At 39.4% G+C, this 23,139-nt stretch overlaps 1 long non-coding RNA gene across 1 annotated transcript; it reads left to right on the forward strand.

Moving 5' to 3' along the window:
* The first annotated feature begins 673 nt into the window (after positions 1 to 673).
* LOC137065070 (uncharacterized) lies at positions 674 to 18,432 on the forward strand. The gene is made up of 4 exons (XR_010901586.1): positions 674 to 714; positions 3,360 to 3,498; positions 8,483 to 8,632; positions 18,323 to 18,432. It is a non-coding gene; the product is annotated as an uncharacterized lncRNA (long non-coding RNA).
* Positions 18,433 to 23,139: the final 4,707 nt, after the last annotated feature.

A 23,139-nucleotide genomic window follows, 5' to 3' on the forward strand; every position in this document is an offset into this window, starting at 1 on the left:
ACATTAATGAACATGTTTCCTATATTTAGAGCATAAACCAATTTTTTTATCATTTATAATCAGGCACCGCTTAGAGGAACCATAGAAAGTTGACTTGCCTTTTGAGTCGACTGAACCAATTGCTTCACAAAACGAGTCAAATCTACTGGCAAAAAAGGAAAAAAACAATAAAATAAATATATAATATAATATAAGATAAAGTATCTAGCTTCCGGCAGACCACCTTTCATAATCAACTTAAGAAAAAAGCGTAATGACACAACATTTTTTTCTTATAAACCTATTGATTCACTTTAGAAGGACTTTTTTAACCCCCTGGAGCTGTGTGGATTACTTTTATAATGGATTTTGGAGCTTCAAATGTCGGGCAGCCATTCACTTGCCATTATATTGCTTGGATTAGACAGGACATTTTTTTATATATATATCTCTGATTGTATTAGTCTGAAGAAGGATGTCACATCTATGGCTTGAGGCTGAGTAAATCATGGGGTCGTTTGAATTTTTGGGTGGACTATCCCTTTAATCAAACTCACGCTCAAGTAAACCCATGAACAAACATTAAATGTATTCATATCTAATTTAGAGACCTTTTGGGTGAACTATCACTTTAAACGTGATTTGGTCAGCTCGAAGCTTCGAAGCATTGATTCAAAACAAAAGATTCATTAAGTGAATTGTGAATCAGTGTTTCCTTGCCATCACTGTATAGAGGTAAGTTAAGTTGCTCATTGAATTTACTAATAAATTAATCTGAAAGTCCGCGATTTTGGGCGCAGCACATTTACACCAGACCTGAATGACTCGTGAAAAATTAAAACTAATTTGGAAACGTCCTTCGCGGCGTTCTTGTACATTTAATGATGTATTTGACACTACTATTCTTTTGTGTCTAACCATTTACAGTTGTAGTAATACTACGCGGTAGGAATGATAATTCAACACAGACTCGAACCGTCGCCTGAACCGTCTTCCCTTATTTCCAGTGAGATATTTTTGTAAAGCCACTCCCATGTTATTGTAGATGTGGAAAAGGAAGCCACTTAAAACATTTACGACGTGCGTGGTATTCCTGACTCTGGCATATTTGTCTTCTCACAGCTAAGACAGTTAATGAGTTCAATGTCTATTTAATGTTTTTGGAACAAATACTTTTTAGCTTAATCTACTACAAAATAGCATCATGGAACACTGGGAAGTGGAGAGTAAGGAAGATAGCCCATAAATTCACGGTCCGGTGCCTCCAAGGACATCATAATGGTCCATTGGACACAAACCCCTGTGGGGGTGGTAGTGGGGTCAGGTTTGCATTCAGCCACACTGGGACCATCCATAATGAATCTTCATTTGCGTGGAGTCCAGCCAGCTCTCTAAAGTACAAACCAGTACACCAAGGCCCTTGTCTAATGGTGATAATGGTCTGCTGGCACTGGGCATGGAATCTATTGCAGACATAGCCGGGCTCACAATAACATTGCCTGGCAGAGATGGTCTAGCAAAACGGACACAAAGAGATAGGTGGAGTCAACTTTAACCTTTGGAGCTGCATGTATACTAACTATGGAGCTGTTTGTGCTAATGCAACTGGTCCATGTCCAACATGACATTCTACAGCTATTCTGTTTAGATGAATGGTTAAATCATTGATTTAAACAATTATCTGCTTTATGCGATTATGCTTTAAGACTACACTACAAAATAAATGAATCAATTACAACTTATAAGCAATATGTATATATTTCAAACACAACTGTGTAGCCAAATTTAAGGCGCAACTGCCAGAAAGGAAAAACTGACATTTTTAAAGGACCACTTCGACTCACCGTATCCCCCAGAGTTAGATAAGTCCATACATACCCTTTTTATCTCTGTGTGTGCCATAACTGTTTGGCGCACCCACCGCTAGCCTAGCTTAGCACAAAGACTGGAAGTAAACAGCTCCATCTAGCCTACTTCTCAATAAGTGACAAAATAACGGCAACATTTTCCTATTTACATGTATTGGACATGTTTACATGTTATCTAACTCTGGGGGATATACGGTGCATAAGCTAAAGTCCCAAAAGGTCGGTGTGTTCCTTTAACTGACTGAATGTCTGCATCCAAAATCACATATTTCATGACTATAGCCCCGTTTCCACCACAGGAACTTTACCCAGGAACTAGGAACTTTGGGTGGTACTTCGTGTGTTTAGACCGCAGGAACCAGGGTAAAATTGAAGTTCCGGGTAAATATTTCCCCCTCCAAACGGCCCTGCTCGCGAGGTAGTACTTTTTCAAAGTTCAGGAACTTTCGAGGGCGGGACTTGGGCGCTGAACATGCTGATTGGTTGAGCTCACGCAGTTCAACCGGCATTTTTAAAAGTCTTTTGCGAGGTTCGTTCTGCGTTCAGTAAATATCAGTCTTTGCTCTCTGTCTGGTGGCGCGCGGTCTCAGCCATCTCACGTTCAATGTCCGTAATAGCTGATAATAATATACATTGTCATTTTAAATCTAGCTTTACAAGCTTTCTGAATATGCTGCAGCTGCATGCTGCTGAATCTGCATATTAGTGCTCTTTTCTGTCGTTCTTAATTACCTCTTTAGTAAACCTATACATAACCAGCAAAAGCAGCAAAGCTTGAATCTCTTCCATACTCGTTATTATTTTTTTTTCACCATGTAAACGACCTGACCGATTACTTTTAAGTGTGTGTCCTTACATGACGTGACGGCGCGCGCCGCGCTCATGTTGACAAGAGAAGAAAGCTAATTTTTCTGAGGGGTAAACTTTTTATTTCGTAAGTTATGAAGATAATGTTGGAGTAATGACACAGCGTATATTGCCCCAGGCAGTTTTTACTTTAACTGCGCCTGACAGAAGATTTTTTTTTCTGAGATGATTATTACACTTTACAACAAATAGCTATAAATAATACTGTATTAGTCCTGGTGGCCGTTAAGAGTTGCTATGGCTACAGTTAACACATTACAGCTGCTGGAGAAAACAGCGTTGACATTTTTGGTGCGGCAGACAAACTGCATGTGACAAAATGATTGCGATTGAAAGTCATCACATGTAAACACCAGATCGGTTTAGATAACGTCTCATGTAAACAGTTCACTAAATCTTTCAATCGGTACACACACAAATGATTACTGTCCTTCACTGATTTTGGAGGAGCAGTCGCGCGCAGTCCTACATCAGCGGACTAATTTGCCTAATCTTCTCGGAACTTTATCGCGGTCGAAACGCAGACAGCTGCAGGTCTGGGGGGGAGAAAAGTTCCTGGTACAAATTGTTCCGGGTAATTTTGGTGGAAACGGGGCTTATGTTGTAGATGAAAATGTGATAAGAGCAGTCTGTCCGAATTCACAGTATTCATAAGCGAGAAGTACCAGGATGACCTACAACTTCCAGTAAGATTATAAAGTGCACATCTGATGGAGACTATACTATTCCATGAGTCCACAGGAGAGGATAAATGCATGGCATGGATGCGACGCAACTGATGCCGGTAGGTCACATGAAAATTGATGGATGTAGTATGTCTGAGGTAAAATGATGGATGTAGTACGCATTATATTCATACTACACACATCCATAGCATAATATAACATACTTTTGTACAGTTGCAACTTGTTCAGAAGAAGGTCTACTCAGAGAGTATGTGATTTCAGACACAGTCATTCACTTAAAAAAGATGGCTGTTCAAAAGTGCTTCAGTTCACTGAGTGCATAGCTTCTCACTTTATCTATGTTGTTCTAGTTGTATTCACTTCCGGTGTAGTGATCCTGATTGTATTTGTGCCATATAAAGGTCACTGTTTTGATGGCATTCATACAGCAGTTAGTTCTGATTGGTCGAACAGTGTTCCAGATATGCCGATAAAACAGTTTGACACCACTGTGTCTTTGGTATCACTATGTTTGTGTTTGTGACTGTGTATTTCAAATACTCAGTCTGTCTCTTTCAGGTTTAATTAACATGCCAGTAGGTGAGGGTAAGTGGCACCCTATTCTTATATAAATGCACTATTTGAAAGGACAGCCATTTGTAGTGGTGTCCAAAAACATACAGGACATGATCGAGTGTGCTGATTTATTCCCATAATGCACAGTCATGAGTTTTCTGATGTAAACTTCCATGCACTGTGAGTGTCGCCACAAATGATTTCCCAAATATTACCAGAACATGGCATCCACAAACCGCTGCACTTACGGCACACTCAGCGTCTGCTCACTCCTTTTCAACTACTCATTCAGTGACCTATATTAGGGGAGTAGGGAATAGTGATGAGGGTATCCATCTTATGTGTAATGCAAGCATCCGTACGTGTTATTTCGCGGGCTATGTAAAGTCAGAAATCACTGCATAGTCTTCACTGTACACATTTTCTTTCTTTTGTTTGATTAACACATAAAAACAGACAGCTTCAGCACTGGGAAGATGAATCTGTATTTAAACTGGGTCATCAATGTAGTAGAAATGTGAAATTATTTTTGAATTTGGTGCCTTCTAGACTGAAAAAAGACAGAAAATGTATTTTTGTCTCATGGGGATGAAAAACTACAATTCCCAGAATGCCTCGCTGCACTGTGAGGCCATTCCCAAAGCCACCGCTACTGGATCACTGTGACTGAGTTGGAGAAGACACTACAATTAAAAACTGAACTTGTCTGTTCAATATAATGAGTGAGTCAGGAGTGAGATAAATGAGCTGAATGAGCTCTCATGATGAGAGCTGAGGTAATCGCGACTACACTCGTGGCATACATTCACAACGTGAGTTCATTCTGGCGCGTTTCAGTTCATGCCTTTGCAAGCTTAACTTTCATAGAAAATAATTTGAGAAGTTAAAAGACTTATATTGCTCACCATAGCTCCGTTCAAATGAGTGCCTGTAGCTGCTGAGCTGAGCTGTGAGTGTGATCTCCCATCCCCCATGCGCAGGTTCAAAACATGCGGAAATGGCTCCCTCTGCTGGCTGTAGTCTTTAGCCTTTGGCCAAACATTCCTCCGATGATGCAAATATCGTCATTTTGCGTCATAGGAGGAATTTTTCCAGAAATAAAATGCATAAACCTCTTGTCTCAGGGGGATATGAGGGGGGAAAGCACAATCATTTGAATATACTCCAGGGTTTCTACTGATACAAAGCCATATGCTAATCACTGAAGTAACCCTTTAATTAAATAAATAAACATAATTGAAATAATATAATTAATATAAAACATTGTGTCAAAGTGCTAATTTGAGTGATAATTGTCTATTGTGAGGTTTAATAAAAGTGATTTTTTTTTCATAATATAAAGGTACATTGTTATAATCATGATGGCTGATGGTTACATTTCCCCAATATTCCCTTATTCCCTACCCACCTTATTTTGCGGAAGTAAGCTATTTTTAAGGCAGCAATGTCAATAACACACATCAGCCACATTCACTCAACCACAACAGCCCCTGTACATTCATGTCATATATACACACAGTATCATTAGTATTACTAGTCACTGCTTGTCAGTACATGATGGTCCTTTTCCACCAGTGATCATACATTCCGGGAATTTGCAACCCTTGACACAGGTTTTTTCCTAACACAGTGTTCCTCACAAGTTCTTTGAATTACAGGCCCCCGAGGGGTTTTAGTGGTAGCTGATATCGCTGAACAATTGAATTGTTCCTAGACTTGTTGAGACAACTGTTGTGTACTTTACCATATAATTTACTCCATTTGGTAATTAGTTTGCTACATGTTTAATTACATTCCTCAGTGGTGCCTCCAAGCCATATGGGAGAAGATGTAATAATGCTCTTGTCAAATTGGCTGCAGTTTCATTTTTTTTGTATCATAACAGACACACCAATGAAAACATTTCCAAGATGTTTCAGACAAAACATAGGCTTTTTGGCGTCTGCATATCTTGACCCAGTGTTATCTGGCTGTGATTTATGGTCCTGCATATGTTAAACTCTATGTTAACCAAGTCTCTTAACCAAACCCACTGTGCCACATGCATAAATAGATCCGTAAACGCTCAATGACGAATGACTCCAAAGCATATGGAAATAGATTTGAAATAAATGCACTTCATCACCCCCCACTGACCACATTCAAACTCACTTCTCAGATATTCATGAGTCCACCACCACCTCATTGTCTGGCCAATCTGAGACTTTGTCTCATTTCTGGACAAAGAGGACAATGGGATAGACACCTGTTACCAGTCTATGGGCGTAACAGAGACATCATCCTGCTGCAATGTTTTATCCACTTTGGGAAGAAAAGTGTTACATGTTAAATTTGACCATTCTTCCCTAATTATTTTTAAATCTCATATTTCATGCTTTCTGTGATATCATTTATTAGGCCATGTCGATTTTTCCATGCACTTTCCAAGTGCCTTATGTTTGTTTGTAGAGGGCCTGTGGACACACTTATTATTACCCCACCACCCAATGTCCTTGGAAGGCCCCTGTGGAGTTCATAGAAGGGGGTCTGAACAGATGGTCCCTGCTGAACCCCCCACATCGGACACTCTCCTCACACTGCATCACTGTCATTTAAGTCAGTTGCATGGCTTTGGGGGGAGATGGAGGGGGTGTTTGAGGATATCTCAAAATAATTATATTAAACAACCTTTACTACAAGAATTCATACAGCGCAGAAACATAAATTAATCAGAGGTGGTAAAAAATGTCACAATAAGAGACTAAATGAAAATATAGGGACAATAATGACCTTTTATGTTATTTAGCATTTGATTTAATATACACCGATCAGGCAGAACATTATGATAATATTGTGTTGGTCCCCCTTTTGCTGCCAAAACAGCCCTGACCCGTCGAGGTATGGACTCCACTAGACCCCTGAGGGTGTGCTGTGGTATCTGGCAACAAGATGTTAGCAGAAGATCATTTAAGTCCTGTAAATTGCGAGTTGGGCTTCCATGGATCGGACTAGACCCTTTTCACAGACTGTGATGACACGTTTTAACGGTCATCAATATGGTTAATCCTGGAATGTTTTTTGCATTTGATTTTTTTTTTAAATGTATGTACATTTATAACACTAATAGTTTGTATTATATTACTTTTGCCTCAAATTACAAAAAACTACTTACCGCTGCTGTGAGGGTGTTTCTAATACAGCGTCTATGGGAGTGATGGTAAAAATAACATAATTCTCTCTTATCGCTGCCGTTATTCATCCCACTCTATTTTTTTCCTCTTTTTGAAAGTAGTGAAACCTTATTGTTGCGTTTTTCTTTTGCTATTTAAGCAAATGGAGACATAAAAAATATATTTAATGTATTCTCTCATTCACCGCTATAAAAGTTAACCCAACTATGATGATTTCCGCTCTGAGAAACCCAGAAATGTGAAAAGGTTCTCGTTTGTTCAGCACATCCCACAAATGCTCGAAAATTTGGGGGCCAAGTCAACACATTAAACTCATTATTGTACTCCTCAAACCATTACTGGACAATTTTGCTTTGTGGCATTATTCTGCGGACCACACGGGCCAGTCTTCACTCACCACGTGCATCATTGAGCCTTAGCCGCCTTGGGTAAAGAGATTCAGTGTTATTCACTTCACTGGTCATAATGTTATGACTGATCAGTTTATATTAAATATTATTACAAATATTTTATTAATTCAAAGTAGGCCTATATTTTTACAAAGTATAACAAATAAAATAATATGCCATTAAATTAAACAAGCCTCTAAGAATCATTTGCAAGGGACAATTATTGCCTAAAAAGTTGAATCTAACATTATAGTACTTATTATGTTAGCTGGGGGGTATATACAATAATTATATTAAATTATACACTACCTTTCGAATGTTTGGGATCAGTAAGATTTTAAATTTTGAAAGAAGTCTCTTCTGCTCACGAAGACTGCAGTTGGGTTTTTTTCCCCTCAAAATACAGCAAAACCGTAATATTGTGAAATATTATTACAATTTAAAAGAACTGTTTTCTGTTTTAATATTTTCAAATGCAATTTATTCCTGTGATGCAAAGACTCCAGTCTTCGGTGTCGCATGACCATTCAGAAATTATTTAAATGTGACTTTTGATGCTCGAGACACATTTATTATTGTTGAAAACAGCGTAATATTTTAATGGCAACCATAATGTATTTGATATAATATATATAATATATATATATATGTTGATATAATATATATAATATATTATATATATATTGATATAATATATATAATATATATATATATGCATTTGTCATCATAATACAATATAAGGCTATTTTGTTCTGTAAAAAATAAGAAATTTACTGACTCCAAACTTTTGAACAATTGTGAATATTTGGTATTACAAAACTATATCACTTATGTAATGTTGAATGTGTTCAAAAAGTGCAAAAATAAAATATTTGAAAAATAAACAAAATAATAAAAAGACAGAATGCACAGTGTTTGTGCAAATCCTCTAATCAATTTTTCTGCTTTCTCTTCTTTTCACATGTCAGCTCTACTCATTGCTCTGGAGTATTGACACCTAGTCGGGTAATTAGTAAGCAACAGGGATGAGGGGGGATTGACAGCACTCTTACAGCTTAATTATCTCACCGGAGAGAAACTTGATGTCCCCAGCTGCTTCCACCCCCCTCCGAACACATGTAAGTCCACACACACATACATTTATGCAAGCACACACTAAAAAGGGCACATTACGCTCATGCTGTGTTATTGCACACCTATGACATCATAACTTCATAACAGTGTTACAGGGAAATGAGGCTTCTGTATACAGTCATAATGATGTAAGATCTGATCAATGGCAGTGCCCCATATGTCTCTGAAAAAATCATCATTACATCAGCATGGAATATCCTGTTTCCAGCAGGGTCAGATCTTTTTGTGCAATAAGGACACAGATTTAGATCATGAATCAACGCTGGGTTCCCTCAAGCACCTTCTAACATCACTATATTCTTACAAAAACTGACATATTTCATATTTCGACAATGTCAGAAAATAGATTTAAAAAAATCTAATTAGAAAATAAACAAATATAGTGCTATCTAAAAGAAATGCAATATGATTTTTTATTTTTTATTAAAGGGATAGTTCCCACAAAAAAGAAATTTGATGTTTATCTGCTTTCCCCCTGGGCATCCAAGATGTAGGTGTGTGTGTTTCTTCAGTAGAACACAAATTAAGATTTTTAACTCAACCGTTGCTTGTATAATGTATGTCAATGGGGTGTTTTCTAGAGCCACTATGAGAGTAAAAAACACACAGACATACAAATCCATATTAAACCCGGCAGCTTGTGATGATACATTGATGTCTTAAGACATGAAACGATCAGTTTCTGAGAGAAACCCAACAGTATTTGTTATTTTTTGTCCTCATATCAAAAGAATCTCATCTAGTATTCCCAATGCCGTTAGGCTGGAGACACACTGCAAGCGGGGTGTGTGCGTGTCAGCCGCGGGGCGGCTGCCTGGCGTTTTATCTGTCTTTGCACACCAGAAGCGTGTCTGACGCGGCGCTGCTGCTGCTATTAATGTACAGGGAAGCCCTATACTTCATGTTAAATATAAATATTGATACAGCAAAGACAACGTCGGCAGTAGCCTATTGATACATATCTATGGTATTGACGGCAAAATATGCTACAGAACATTTTGTTCTGTATTGACTGGTTTATTATTTCAAAATCGATAATTATGTTGTTTTTTTATTATTACAATTAAGCCTATATCTGCATTTATGTTAACCTACAGACTTTCAAACATTAAAATATCATTTTTTAATATGTATTCGTGTCAAAATGGCATACTTTTCTTATTCTATTTTGCCTAGAAACGCTTCCAACACGCTTGCGTGTCGCGTGAAATATAGGTGTCTCTTCTATTTGAAACATGCACGCGTTTTCCGCGCGGCTTGGACCGCGTGTGACGCAGGCAGTATGCAAGCTCTAACCGGTTAACATGGGAGCCGAAATAAAAACGGACACGCCACGCAGCCGAGACGCTCACGGCACGCTTGCAGTGTGTCCCCGGCCTTACTTCCGCCAAAGAAGGTCAAAAACCTGGTGCAATCATCATGGGCGTCACTAGGCCCTTTTTAGGGGGGGCTTCAGCCCCCCTAAACTTATGCTTCAGCCTCCCCTAAAAAATATGTGAAACTGGCGGGAAGCTTCAGCTTTGCCTTTGTCCCATCTTTTAGTCTGTGTTCTTCATTATACAGCGGCGCAGAGCAGAGCGCATGTCAGAAGCAGAGATGTGTGCGTAAATATGAGCCTCACCGGTCTGTCACCGCTCGTCAATGTCAAAATATTTGAGAAAACCAATCAAATCAGAGTAGGCGGGCTTTGTTCACAGAAACTGCTGAGGCTGAGTGCGAATTTTAGCAGCGCAACTCAACTAGCCTAGAAATCTCGAGTCACGACAACAACAAACCATGAGTAAACATGAATGAAGAAGCTGATGAGACCGCTTTGTTTGGCCCCGTAGATGGGAAATTTTGTTTTAAAAAACGAAAAGGACTGAAGCGTCGACAAGAGCATGGTTGTGTGCAAGCAATACAACAAGGAATTTGCGTATCACCGCAGCACATCGAGCCTCAAATATCACAAATATGCTATTGCTACACTTAATGGCAAACATCGCACTGGTCTGCTGGACTGAAATAAGTAAACAATATTTTGTTAATTAAGCTTATGTATTCAGTCATTATTCAATGGTATACTAAAAATACAGGTTAAATATTTATATGCAATTATACTATAATTATACAATGCCTCTAATTAATTAGATTAATTTTTTTAATCGATTCCCGGCCCTACTTTTAACGCTCGTCTTGGAAAACAATCTCGACGAGTCGAGCCACGAACACTGTGTTAAGTGAGCTGGTCGATAGAAATTAAAGGTGCACTATGTAGTATTTTTGCAGTAAAATATCCAAAAACCACTAGGCCGGTGTTATATATTTTGTTCAGTTGAGTACAATATCCTAGATGTTTCCAACTATTTGTAAATTGTGAGAAAATTGCTATTTTAACTAAGGACAGGGACGTTGCAGCATTGCATTTGAGTGAGTCGCCTGTCAATTGCGTCATATCTGCGCTACCCTCTGTTTCGGCTTTTATTTGGCAGGAGCGCTTTACTCTTAGCAGTGTGAACAAGTGAACGTACGGAGTAACGTCATAACATTGTTTTAAACACACTTAAATGTATCTGTTTATCTATGATAAACAGAGCTGCATTACCTCAAAATCATAGCCGGAAGAGCGGATCTGTGCAGGCGCCCTGCGACTGTGTCCCGTCCCGTCATAATAAAAGTCCCGGTATTCGCGAGGCGGGTATTTGTTTAACAATTGCTCCTGCAGCTGTGCTCAGCTCCACAACACTCGGTCCTGCTCTGCTTTAGACTACAGTAACGTTAATAACCGCATGCATGAACGTGATTTCTGCCCGAGTCCTATTTTCCACCGGCTGTGATGAGAAGACCACATCTCCCAAGATGCTGCGCTCACACTTTGCATCATCAAACTACGCATTTGTTTTGCATAGGCGCCCTCCAGTGAACGGAAAGTTGCATAGTGCACCTTTAAACTTATGAAATCTAATTACATTTTTTATTTATTTAAGTTTTAAATAAGTTTTTTTTATTTATTAAATTATTTTACTCTGCTGTGTTCGGTGCTTTCTTCTGGAAACAATGGACCATATGAGATTCCAAGTCACAGTTCATCACTTAGCACAGCGTTCGTGGCTCAACTCATCGAGACTTTTTTCCAGTTATGGCTTCTGTTTGTATACGCGTAATGGACTGTCTTAATAAAGTCTCTTCTTATTAAATTGTTTGTACACTTACAAAATTCTCAATGCTTCGGTTTGCATGTAGGGACCGCCATTATGCTACTGTGTTAATGTGAGGCTATTTTGAGCCTTGTTAATGGTATTATCTAGCGATTTAATTTGACTTAAGGGTCCTGCACACTGTGCGATTTTTCTAAATCCTTTGTGAATGTTCCTTGTCAGACTGTACGAACATGATCCCCGATGTAAGCCATGTCACACTGTAAGATCTCAGTTGTCATTAATGTAAGACTGTGCGATAGTCGAGGTGCGCTAAAATGGACGCACGCAAGAAAACTCGCCCAGAGTTTTATATCGTCAATGAATGACGCGTTTGGTGACAGTGAGCTGCATGGACTGAAATGGTGGCTACAAAGAAATCTCTAGCTCTCGTTTTGGTCATAGTTTGTCTTGAAAAACCGAGATATTTGACTGCTGTCGTAGGAGAAGTCACATTTGTGGCAAATCTTCTGACACTGCAAGAATTTCGTCTGAGGTAAAATTTGATCGCAGCAGTCATTAAAGCAGCACCAGGTAACTTTTCAACCTTCATAATATATTTTTTAAGACTCTTGTGATGATAAATCGACTTACAATAGGTTGAATGACACGTCTGCCATAGCTTGACGGGGTCTGTATGGTTTTTAATCGTACTTTTAAACTTCGGGTTTCGGGTAGTAACCCGAGAACAAAAAGAACTACAAAATTCGACTGCTTTACGGCATATACGTCACTTCCACCAACACCCACACTTCCTTGAATTCGGACGTGCGAGCCCAACTTTGTTCGTCGGATAATATAGTCATGTCCGAAGCAGCAGAGACAAATAAGAAAGAAAAGGTTTTGTTGGAGGAAAGCAATAAGAGGAAACGAAAAAGTGATGTGATTAAAGGCAGGACGAGGATCAACACGTGACCAGCGTTTGCTCGTCGGCGTGAGCTGAAGGAGGCGTGCCCGACCGATGCTGTCATGCTTACAGTGATTACCTACCACTCAAACATGGAACTGAAGTATCATATAGATTCTGTAAAACGGTAACCAATAGACTACTATAATGACGCTGGCTTTTAAACGTAAACATTGTGATTATTTGGCATTTGAAAAAAATAAAACCCATGAAATTATATTCATATGACATGCTGAAACATATGCCACTGACTGTAACGTTACCTGGGATGAAGACCTTTCACACGCGCCGACACGCGAACTTCTCCTCCAATGTAACTGTTAGTGCTGCACCAACCCGCGGCGCCACTTTTATGAAGTTATTTGGCCTGCACCGCACCACTGTATATATTTTTACAACCCGCCCCGCACCCGCGACCATTAAATAGACATACGGGGTCCGCGGGTTATGAGACGACCCGTGCATCACTAGTTCAGGGCTATCAGGGGTGTCAGCAAATGCACGCGCGATGGCATCCCCTGTTGTAGGATGACAGATCTTACGACAGTAGTTGAGGACATTATTTTTTCCAAACTGTAGGGGGACCCCGAGAGCAAAAGTAGCCAAGTGGGGCTTTAATCACCTGCTAGTGAACATGTCAAACTAACGACCAAAGACGTCAGATTTTAGCCTTGGATCAGAGGAATCTTTTAGGATTTGCTAAATTTGTCTCAGATGGCCAAATCATGGGCAAAATCGCACAGTGTGCACCCGGCTTTATTCTGTGCCCCATAGACTAGCGTTATAAGCAAATCTGTTTTTAGAGATAAAACTCTTTACATTCAATTTTCATGAAATGCAATCCCAGAGAACGATCTACTTGGTAACCATGTTTTAAAGGGGTGGTAAAACATGATTTCCTGAATTTCTAACTTTTGCTAGTGTGTAATGTTGCTGTTTGAGCATAAACAACATCTGCAAAGTTACAACGCTCAAAGTTTAAAGCAAAGGGTGATTTGGTTTTAAAGAAATCAATTTCTAAGGACTACAGCAAACGGCCGGTAGGGAACTACAGCCTTTTCCTCCAGACTTGCTGACATCAGCAGCTCCAATATTTGCATAAACCCCTCTTCCGAGAATATTAAATATGGGGGGCGAGGCTATTTTTTAATTGCTGTGGAGAAGAGTAGGCTGGAGTGTGCTAGGCGGTTAGAGAATCAGAACACAGCTGGGCCAGCTAACCAATCTGAGCCCATTGCGTATTTTTGAGGGACTGACTTCATAGAACCAGGAAACCAGACCGTTTTTACAAGGAGACAGAGCAGTGTACAATAAAGGTCAAATGTATGAAAAATAATGCAATTTTTCAAAAACGAAGCATGAGCACATTACAGTGCACCCCGCAAACACAATCCAGGCTTCGAAAGAATGTTTTACCACCCCTTTAATTACCCCTAGGTTCATTTTTCACCGGAGTTGTCCTTTAAGTCCAGACAAATGAATAAACCTTTGTCTAATTTCAAAATTTTTAACTGAAAATAAACCCTATGTGATTCATAATGTAGACCTAATTAACAAACAAGAAATATTAACAAAGCCATTTTCATTAGATTAGGCATACGATTAATAATGAATGTGTATATATTGTAAAATAATATAATTCCATTTGTAACCTTCAGTAAATAAATAAAAAACTTTTGATTTCTATGATCTACATATGTGTATTTTAAGATGATCTGAAGGCCAAAAAATTAGATAATAATAGCTTAAAAATCATGTTACTCGGCGCCGCTACGGATTGAAGAACAAAGTGACACAAAGACTAAAAGACGGGACGAAGCCGTAGCCGAAGCCTCGCGCCAGTTTCATATTTTTTAAAGGTTAATCACATATTTTTTTAGGGGGGGGCTGAGGCATAAGTTCATAAAAAAGTGCCTAGTGACGCCTATGGTTATGACAGTATTACTTGATCAATTTACACTAAACAGCTATCTCTGATGTAATGTTTTTTTATTCAAATGAACTATGCTATAATGTTCTGCACCTGAAATAAATGAGCATGGCGTGTGGTCCGTCCAGTACTAATATCCAGTGTAATGTTTTGCTCAACGTAATGATAGAGGGACCAGCTTAGTAGTGAACAAGTAACCAATAAGTAGGCTTACATACCTGTATATTTTGCTTTCTTTTTTATATTTCCTCTTTTTTCTTTTTACGATACCGAGCCCCTGATGGCTTTGACATTTTCATGATGATGAAACTAAAGCATGGATGACGACGTTCCCTGCCGCCCTCTACATGATCTCATTTCATTACAGCAGTGCCATTATCACCATGGCGACTTCACTCCAATAATCGCAACTAATCATAATGCCTCGAAATAGCAAAAGTACGAAATATTAATAATAAAATATATATGAAATAACTAAAATTTTGTTGGGGCGGGGTCTCACTGGTGCCCCCCAGCTGTTGGCGCCCTAGGCGACCGCTTAGTTTGCCTATGCCTAGAAATGGCACTGGGAATACTGGATGAGATTCGTCTGATATGAGGTAAAAAAAAGTACCATAAATACTGTTGGGTTTCTCGCAGAAACCTATCATTTCCTGTCTTAAGACATCAATGTGTCGCCATGAGCCACAAGGTTTAATATGGATTCGAATGTCTATGTGTGTTTTACTCTCATAAAAATACACCCCATTGACATGTGTTCTACTGAAGAAACAAACACACCTACATCTTGGATGCTCTGGGGGTAAGCAGGTAAACATTACATTTTCATTTTTGGGTGAACTATCCCTTTAAGCTCAGGCCCCAACATTCAGTCAGCTTTAATGCTGAAATTATTATTGATAAAGCACTGAAATAGTTAAAGGGTTATTTCACGCCAAAATGAAATTTCTTTCATTAATGACTCACCCCAATGTCGTTCCACACCCGTAAGACCTCCGTTCATCCTCAGAACACGTTCACGGTCGTGAATCAGCGTATTGAATCATGATTCGTATCACCAATGTCACGTGATTTCAGCAGTTTGCCAGTTTGACACACAATCTATATATATATATTGTTTTCAATATGCGTTTGTATAATTTTCTATAAATAGTATTAATAATTATATAAAAATATTTATTTAATTAAGAAATATATAATCATTATATACAGTATTATAATTATTATATTTTTTTAATTAAATATTTTTTATATATAATTATAAATACTATATATAGAAAATTATACAAAAGCATATTGGAAACAAAACATTTTTTATTGTGAAAAGTGACGGACAAAATCACATCGTCTTCAAATGTCAATAATAACACCTGCAAAATATGAAACCTATTAAATGAGATTAAAAATAAATAAATAATAGTACATAAATAAAAAAGTACCTATTCAGAATATATAATTTTTCTCAAATGTATAGGTGAATATTTCTTTGAATTCCCACCTCTGCAGTGTTTTGGACTATTCATATTTTCACGCCTCAAATTCAGCCAAGGTCAAGTTTAGAACAACCAGGCCTTCTCAAGTAACAGAACATTACTGGGTAACACTGAACAAATATTCATTATGTAAAATCCCACACTTATCTACATTCTCATATTTTCCAACAAGCCTCACTCACGTTATCAAATTCTTTCCATTGAAAACTGCAAGACGAGAGGAAACTGATAATATGGGAAAACACCGCGATTCGAGAAGGATTCCTCACCGTGGGGCTCATATGTGATCTTTCAAAAGTAAATATTTACCTATGATAGCTGAAAAGGACTCATGCCAGGACAAACTGACCCCTTTTATGAAAAATATGGACTCATTCCCTGCTCACTATTAGTGCATTATGTGTAAATAAATTAATATACGGACAGCCAAAACTAAAATTATTCAGACACCAGATATAATTTTTTTCTAGTGGGTGCAGACTACCAGTAAAAATGATAAAACATTTGGGACCAAAATTATTCAGGCACTTTGACTTGACCATGTTTTGCTTCATTGCTAATGTGAACTTTTACACCACAGACTGAACAAAATGAAGCATTGCTTGGCCATTGATTGATCTAAACTGGTATTATCTAATTGTGTGCTGAAAATGAACAGCTGATAGTTTGATTGTAATCCATTACATACCTTTCTATCAAAGTTATCTGACATTATCAAGATGAATTTGTTCTAACACAGTTTAACTCCGAGTTCTTGTCATATTACCATTTTCTAAACTAGCGAGTAAACTATGATCATTTGAGAAAATGTTAAAGGTGTCTGAATACATTTTGGTTTGAATTTTGTAGTGTATTTACAAAATTGGACAGCATTAACTACACTCACATAAATATACTATAGTTTCAATCATTTTCCATGTTTTTTTTGCCGCAGTAAGAAGCCGATTTGAGCCTGTGTGTATTTGTTCTCGTGTGTTTAAGAACTGTCCTCATCAGTCTTGTTTTAGCAGTCAGAACATGATGCACCTGGTGAATACATTCTATTTGTGTTCTATAACACCCCCACCAAACTATCAGCCATGAGTAAGCATCTGTCAGATTTGTAAATAGCTTCTGTTGTTCCTCAGAAAAGAGTCCGTGCCATCTTCATCATTACAAAAGGCAGGTGGGGCCAGGGCAATATTTTTTGATTGCAACATGCCAACAAAACCTCTGGCACGTACACTTGTGTTATATCCAGCAGGGCATGAAAAAAGGGTCTCCCCATGGTTCTCTGTCACAGCTGAAACATACTGTGATTGATTTGATGTAATTCACTGAGTCTTTAAACTGATTCTCCTTCTCTGAGGACATGCGATGATAGCACATTATGCAGTGATAGATTTTATTGTTTCACTTCTGTTGATTCATTTCTAAATATTGATTGGATGAGCCATATTTGAAGTCGCTGTAAAATATCTACTGGTGTCTTTTATCAGAATAAATATAGCAATACACCATTAATATGCAATAAAACATTCAAGACATGATACAGTTATTTTTTTTCACTGGTTTACTGGAATAAACCAATGCTGCTGTGAAAAATAGTGGTGCAATATCAGAAAGGAGTTTCTCAGAATTTTTTTAAGTTGTCATCATCTACAACGCATTATATCATCCAAAGATTCAGGGAATCTGGAACAGTCTCTGTGCATAAGGGTCAAGGCCGGAAAACCATACTGGATGCCCGTGATCTTCGGGCCCTTAGACGGCACTGCATCACATACAGGAATGGTACTGTAATGGAAATGACAACATGGGCTCAGGAATACTTCCAGAAAACATTGTCGGTGAACACAATCCACCGCTAAAACTCTATAGGTCAAAAAAGAAGCCATATCTAAACATGATCCAGAAGCGCAGGTGTTTTCTCTGGGCCAAGGCTCAATTAAAATGGACTGTGGCAAAGTGGAAAACTTGTCTGTGGTCAGCCATTATATCCGGACTTAAGAGGACAAGGACAACCCAAGTTGTTATCAGTGCTCAATTCAGAAGGCTGCATCTCTGATGGTATGGGGTTGAGTGAGTGTGAAAGGCATGGGCAGCTTACACATCTGGAAAGGCACCATCAATGCTGAAAGTAAGTTCTAGAACAACATATGCTTTCATCCAGACATCGTCTCTTTCAGGGAAGACCTCGCTTTTTCCAACATGACAATGCCAGACCCCATGCTGCATCAATTACAACATTATGGCTGCTTAGAAGAAGGATCCGGGAACTGAAATGGCCAGCCTGCAGTCCATATCTTTCACCCATAGAAAACATTTGGCGCATCGTAAAGAGGAAGATGTGACAAAGAAGACCTAAGACAGTTTATCTTTGAAGAAGACAGTTTAGACCTAGGCCTGTATTAGACAAGAATGGGACAGAATTCCTGTTACTAAACTTGAGCAACTTCAACTTCCTCAGTCCCCAGACTTTTGCAGACTGTTATAAAAAGAAGAGGGGATGTCACACAGTGGTAAACATGGCCTTGTCCCAACGTTTTGAGATATGTTGATACCAGAAATGTAACTTATTTTCCCCTTAAAATAAAAAACATTTTCTCAGTTTATCTTAGTTTGACAGTCACCTATGTTGTATTCTGAATAAAATATTAAAATATGAACCTTCCACATCATTGCATTCTGTTTTTATTCACAATTTGTACAGTGTCCCAACTTTTTTGGCTGAGACTGATTTACCAGATATGAACTGATCCTTTTGCTGTGGTTAAGACTTAGTTTAAAGCAAACATTAGCGTAGATGAGAGCCCAGCTGTTTGTGACTCACTGCTGCCTGCCTTTCAGGGACATTTCACTGAACGTATGTATATGAACACGCTTCTCTACAGCCAGCTAAAAGAGCCCTGTATAATTTGCAGAGCTTGTGAAGTCACATCTGTTGCCGCTGGCAGTGGGTGGGCGCCCTTGTCTCTATACTTGGTCAGCTGTTCAGCTTGATTGGTCTGTTTGTGTGTGAGGCAGAGATAGGCCAATCATTGCCTTTTTAGGGCCGAGAGGGGATCCATGACCCCAGATCAGAGCTAAATGTCACACAACCTGCTGAAGAGCTTGTGGAGAGAATGTCCAGGTCCGGTTACTCAGTTGTTTGTTATGCTTGAAGAAGAAGAAAGTATGATTTGAGAGAGAATGATGGATGGAGACTGGCTTTGTTCCAAAACCAAGTGAGCTGCATGACTGTCTGTATAGGTAGCTGCCTTTTAGAATGTTTTTCATCTGACTAAGTGTGAATGCTGCCATCCGAACCTTGGTGTGTACCAAACAAGCGGACTGAGATGCCTGAAAAGCTCGGCCCACTTCCCAGTGAACTCCGATTCAACTGAAATATGAATGCAACACGGACCAAAGACATCCAAACGAACCAAAAACGACATGATGTCACAAGATGCAACCCTAAAAAGGACAGAATGCTCAGGCAAAACCTAGTTTTCCAGTCGTAGACGTAGTCGTGATGTTGCCTGTTACAGTTCGCTACAGGCATCCATTTTATACTCACAGCAGATCTTAGTTTGTGTGCGACAGAGGAATTTGTGCCGCTGTTTTGACTCTTTTACACATTTTATAATCTCTTCACAGGCTCTCAGCTGGTTAGAATACCATAATATGCAGGCTATGCGGACACAACAACCGTATTTAGCCTAGCACACAGCATTGTGTTGGATGTTCGATCATTTCTGTCACAAAATATATGTTGTAAATGCTGTTTTTGTTTTGTATGTCGGCCTTTAAAATGACAGTGTGAATGCTAAGCGAACCAGGGCTGAATGTATCATTTTCTTTTTTTGGCCAAGTGTGAATACCAAGTGTGAATAGACCCTTAAATTAGCATGCTAACTGAACCTCATACGTGACTGATAAGTAACACTGTAGGCATCTATTCAACAAATGCAAAGTATAAGTTTATTTGAGAAACTTGCAATTAGCATGCTGCTAAGCTAACAATGCATTCCACAACCCTTTAAGTTTAGGCCTACACTCTGTGGCCATCTTGGTAACATCCATAGGAAGGCATTATCTATGCTACTACATAAACCGCATATTTCAAATCAGTAGAAAAAATCTAAATCTGACAACAATGATGCTAACAACCTTGATTTGAACCTTTACATGCCTTCAACCTTTATCCAAACATTCAAGGTTGCTATCAAAAAAAATAAGAGCTCTTTTCTACACATCATTTCTACACCAGACACGGATGTTCCGTTATATTTCTGGCATATGTCAAATGCTACTTCTGATACAAAGGTCAAATGGATTTACAACGGTCGCTGTGTCGCACTAGTGTGGACACTGTGTGTATCTCGTCTCCCTTGTGCTGTCCCTGGTGCAGTATTCTAATAAGCATAAAAAACAAGTGATTCAATACATAGAAAATGTGTGATATTTTGATACAGTGGCCGTTATGCAAACATCAACAAGGGTTGAACTTGCAATTTTCCATTTTGAACAATGGATTTCCTCTCTTGCCGAATGCCACCCACAGCATGTTTGTGAAAGAGGCATTCCTCGGCATGTAGCGTGGGAACAACCTGTACCATCCATCCGGAATTCCGACTGAGCATTGTCACACTTGAGCCAGCTGTTGCCATGGAGACCGCCACAAGTGCTCTAGTGCGTGTCCCTTTTTAGAAATGAGTTCTGAGGTGGGAAGTGCCTCAGGAGAGCCAATCGGTAGCTATCGCTGTGTGTTAATAGCTCTCGCTGCTCTTTGAAGCCCTGAATTAATGAGGTTGCACAACATTTTCCCAAACCACCTGCTGGACGGCCACATGTGCGTGAGGCTGTCGCTTCACCTACGGTATAACAGCCGCTGCTTTAGTTTAAATGTCACAATGGGAACTCGGTATACCAGAATCCAAGGGATGCGGGCAAAGGTTGACAGATGGTTTAAATAACAGTTTGCCACAGAACAAACCGTGAGAATAAGTGCACTTGCAGCAACTTTAAACACACAGGCAAGCATATACATTCAAACACACACTCACACACACACACACATATAACCTCCAGTCTTGCACAATGTCAGCGGCTCACAGCAAAGCACTTCGCCCCCTCCACGCATCTGCTTTGAAGACAGGGAACACTGTGTACCCGACTTGCGCACTGGCATCAGGGCAAATGAAGCTCCAGCCTGAGGATATCACATGCATTCACACTTTCACACAGCACAGATCTGACTGCTGCAAATGAATGTTTTATCAGACTCCATTTCAGCTCCACTCAGCCAAACTTGATGTGAGACATGTTGTGAAGTATTCTGTGCTATGAAGTATGCATTATAATATATGTTCTTAAACACTTGCACAGATTGCAAATAGGCCATCTCTACTATAAAATGTTTGTGGTGCTTACAGTGGCATGAGCCTGACAAGTCAGACCCACATCAAGATGTTTGGTCTGGAAACTCACCATTGACAGGGCTCAATCCGAGGGGCGGGATAAACGGTTGTCTTTCAAACTCCCTCTGCACGGCGTGCACGCAATTGGATATCGCTACAACCAACCAGAGCAACAAAGGTGAAGCAAAGCTCTTTTAAAGATTAAACTTTCCCCGTATCTGGTCAGCAAAACTCAGAACACATCTTCCCTTCTTAAGAATGACTTCAGTGCCGTTCTTTGTTCTTTTCTCAGAGAAAAGCTTAACTCCAAGTCTTCCTGAGTCAAGGCCAAAGCCGATTCGAACGACCGCTTCGCCAGCTTCTGTGTTTACTAGAAGCATGCAAGCGCAACTCGGCCGTCATTATGTTAAGCCCCGCCCACTGACTCCCACTGATGTAATTGGCCCGACCAGAGTTTGGCGTTTACAGCTCAGAAGTGTATTGAGATTTGCTGGACGACACTCGCGGCAGATTAGATTTGCTGCCGCTAGTGTGCGTCTAGATTTCTAGGCTACAGTATGGACCCGGACAGATTGGGGGTCCGTAACACAGATTCTCTATTGAGTCTATTGTCAATAGTGTAGCAATGTATGAAGCCTTGCTCACACAGAACTCATTTTCAACTGAAGCTGCTTTCTGTCTTTAAGTGAGGTGAATTCACATGACCAGCTTGAATAGAGCAACATCCCTCTGTGGGAAACTTTTTCAAAACGTGCATATTCCTGTTGGAATTACCGGAATTCACCCACTAAATTTTGCAGAGCAATGTAAATGTCATCACATTCCCTTTCGGATGAAGTTTCGGGCTGATCTCGATCATGCAAAACCTTACTAGAAGATCTGGGAGATCCAGTGAGAACGCGCTTGAATTCGCTGCAGAGCTAATAACATTGCTGCAAGATCTAGTGGGAAGCATTCCCATTCGGCAAAGAATTCTGTTATAAACCATATATAATCAGATCAAACAGCGCTGACATGGAAACCAGGAGAAACACTTTGCAATGAACAAACAAGATATAGAAGACTTTTCAGTCCACAAATCACGCACTTTTAGCATGGATTTAATGTAGCAATGCTAACTGTAACCATGGTATTGTGGCAGAAGTAGTCAAATGTTTTTACATTATTCATTTCAACTTTTGAGAGTGAAATTCAAAAACGTTTCAAGTATGTGCTTCATGCAGGGTTGCTTGGATTTTCTGAGTTGCTTCCAGGGTATTGCTATGTGGTTGTGAGGTCACTGATCATTGATATACATTTGCCAAGGCATTGCTATGCAGCAGTATTCTGGGTGTTCTAGTGGCTGTCAGAGTGTTGCTGTGTGGTTGCTAGTGTGTTCTGAGGGTGCGTCTCAATCTGCTCCCTAGTTCAGTTGTCAGGGCACTAATCAGGGAGTCATCCATTGACTTATGTCCTAATCAGTGCCCTGACTAGTGAACTAGGGAGCTGAATGAGACACAGGGTGAGTCATTGTCAGGACATTGATATTTGGTTGCTTGGGCATTGCTGTGGCTGCTATAGTGATTTTGGGGTTGCCAGGTTGTATACTGTTGCTAAGTCTTAAG

The sequence above is a fragment of the Pseudorasbora parva genome, chromosome 25, assembly GCF_024679245.1.
Source record: "Pseudorasbora parva isolate DD20220531a chromosome 25, ASM2467924v1, whole genome shotgun sequence".
Taxonomy (NCBI): Eukaryota; Metazoa; Chordata; class Actinopteri; order Cypriniformes; family Gobionidae; genus Pseudorasbora; species Pseudorasbora parva.